Consider the following 3521-nt stretch of genomic DNA (forward strand, 5'->3'; position numbering starts at 1 on the left):
ATTGATAACAACAGAAACTTTGATCTGCATTTTGAACATGAAGTTTAATGTTTTTTTATGAATGGTTTTAAAGCAATTCAACAATAAAGTATATTGATCTCCCAATAAATCAATTAACAAAAGATGTTTTATATATATCACCAATGTCAAATAGCTTTTATATCTTTGACTTGCACGAACATGATGTTAGTGAATTTACCTCATACCTGCCTAAAATTCAGGTAACAGTCTTCTTTTATATTAATAAATACTGTATCACCATGTAACGCGTGTATAACAAACAAAAAATTCCCGAATTTGGTCTTTTTGAAATTCATCCCATTTTTTTCATACAAGAGTGTGTTCTACTTTCAGTATTGAAAGAAACCATTTTTTTCTTAATTTGACATGAAAAAAAAAATGCATGTAATATTACTATATTATAATATTAGTCCCTTTTGTTACTATTTGTATATTTGTTACAATTATAATAATAAAAAAAACAGACTTTGATATTTTATCATCTTATGTTACTGACTACAGTAGTGACACAAACAGAACATAGTACAGTCATGTCACATAACATTTAAAAAAATAAATAAATAGAGAAATACAGAATCCCTAAAGAAAGCCCAACACGACAAAATTGAAAATGTTGCAGGCTCGGTTTGATTGAGCCTGTTCATGGACGGTACTGGAAAGTGCAAGTTACCGCCCACGCCCCTTAGCACCGGCTTAAGCAGAATTCAACATTTAACACGAAAAAGGTGAAATTTTGAATTTAGAAACATCCGCAGATGTGTTCATACGGCGGTTATCATGGAACCTTCAATGTGGCACAGTAGTGCCATTCCATGAAAAGCGGCGTATGGTCCCCAAGTTAAAGAATGCTTTTGCCCTAAAGTCTTGTAAGTCTTGTTTGTATTCAATGGAATTACTTTCCTTACCAGGTAGGCATCAGTGAAAGCATTTTTTTTATATTAAATATCTTTCCCCTCTTTTAAATTATGGACAGTGCATAAGATAAGTATAATTATGCAAAAAATTGTTTACAAAACATTCGGAAAAAATCTACAATAGTACTTAATCTGAATATAACATGACCTGTGCGTAGGAATAATTTGGTAAGGTATCTGTAATTTGCGCATTTTTTTTGCGCGGAGCTTCTCAATTGCTGCATTGCAGCAACATTTGTACTTGTTTACATACTTAATTGCCTTTATTAACTGACCAATTAAATATCTATTAATCGAACAATCACAATATAGTTAACATCTATGCCAATGGTAACATACAGATTTCCACTGGTCAATAATAATTGGTTTCCAACCCATGTCACCTTGGAGGCTATTTACCAATAACAAGAAAGAACCTCATTGCTCTGTGATACCCTACACTGACGAAAGATGCAACACAAGAATAGTACATATTGTGTATTAATCACAAATAAGAACATCGAAGGATTTGTACTTAGCAATGAGGAGCCCGAGGGCACGTCCAGCCAATTGAGCAACTATTTTAGCAGTTTTGTTATAATCTAGGTGCTCGGTTAAAGCTACACCAAGGTACATATATCTACAAGCATATTCAATTTTACAGTCTCCACAGTTAAAAACAAAACATGACATTGGTATTGAATTTGGTCTAAAGTGTATAAAGTTACTAAATAGCGGGTTTTTTCGCTCCGCGCCCCGTCATTTTATCTTGTTATTTCTCGACTTTTCGTTTGGCGGAGTCGCGGGCCGAAAATACGTATGGCACAATTCACCGCCATACTAACACATGCTGACATTTCCTTATTAAGAGACCTAACTGCTAAGGGCATCTTAGTGAACATACCGCATTCATTAAGCTTACGCCATAAAATCGACCTTGTGTGTACCTACGTGCTAAAACAATTGTCAACATTTGTTTTAGCGGGTAAACTGTAGTCATCATAATACAGACATAGGACTTAGGGTACATTTTGTAATAATAATGGTAACTTTTAAAATAAAAAACACCATATAATTAACTTAAAATAGTTTAAAATAAGGAGTATTTTCCCTGTATTAATAAAAGGGGAATATAAAATGTTTTCTTTTTTTGGTGACGTCTCTCATGGAATTCCTTTTTTGTGGCACGTGGTTTGAGCTGTTTTTATTAAAAGTTAATGTCATGATGTGTCATGTTGTGTTAATTAGTTTTATTCTGATTCTTAAGAATCAAGTAAACAGTTATGTTGTTATTTTTGTAGTTTAATAATTTTATTTGAAAATTATGTGCATTGAAATATCTTTTTTTATAAAATGGTGGGCTCAGTTTAAGAGCTTATCCATTATTTTCGGTTAATATGTAATACTAAAAGCTGGACTCCGAATATCGTTGTGGTCTGCATTGATGTCTATTTCAAAAATAACTATTTTTGGTGTTCTGTTATAGAGTGAAAAGAAACTTACTCATTACATGAACTTTCTTTTGCCTCCTGTTGCTTTTTGCAATAGGTACAATTATAGTGCTTTAATATTTGTATGGAATTTAAATACTATTTTGTTTACATTTGTCTACTTGTATGATAGTATTACATAATTTTACATTTAGAGCTACTTTCGTTAGGTGAAACACATCTCACATGCTGTTACACCGTTATTTGAATGTTATGAAACTTATGTTTGCCCTTTCTAGAGAAGAAAACAATTAATCTTTTCTAATGCATAATGTGCATTTAACCCAATGGTTGTAGATTTGTAAATCTATGTCCTAATTGTATAATGAAATAAAAACACTAACAGTAATAAAAAACATCATAGATCTTTGGTAATCATTATTTTCATTGCTTGCAAACATTTTTTTTCCTGATTTTATTGTAATGTTTTTAAACAGTAATCAAAAGAAAACGATTTGATTCATTCTTTATTGTCATACAATTAACCCCTAAAATATAATTTTATACATATATTCTTAATAATTATGATTCTAACACTATCGGAAATTTTTCTATATAGACAAAGAAGGCCGGAAGCGTGCATTATTCTACAACAATGCACTCGCTGTTCTTATTATCTCCCTGTGTATTTTCACATTAAGGGCGCCATTTTGTTAAAAAAATCTGATAAATAAACACAATTTTTTGTCGAATTTTGTTGTGAAAACTATCTAGAATTAAAGAAAAAGGTCTAACATAGAAAATGAATCCGAACACCAATATCTTTAATTCAGTCGTTAACGCTGTACAGACGTTTAAAGTGTTGTTAACGTGACGTCACAATGTAGCGCCAAACAGCACGTGCAAAAACAATCAAATCAAGTGTCGCAAACGAGTTATGTTTTACATTTATTTCACTTTTAATAATTTGTATTTCGCTTGAAAAATTATAGAGTGAAATAAAATAAACAAACAAAGTTTTATCAACGTTTCCAAAATTCGTTATTCTCAAAAATGTTTCTACACATGGTAGATGTAACGACAGTATTTTTCAACCAACTGGAACAGCCTTTAAAGAACGTTTCTATGGGAAACTCTGAGGCGAGAACAAATTTAACCACCAAACATAAAGTCCAAC

The sequence above is a fragment of the Ruditapes philippinarum genome, unplaced genomic scaffold, assembly GCF_026571515.1.
Source record: "Ruditapes philippinarum isolate M1 unplaced genomic scaffold, ASM2657151v2 ctg4521_1_1_1_1, whole genome shotgun sequence".
In the NCBI taxonomy this organism is placed as follows: Eukaryota; Metazoa; Mollusca; class Bivalvia; order Venerida; family Veneridae; genus Ruditapes; species Ruditapes philippinarum.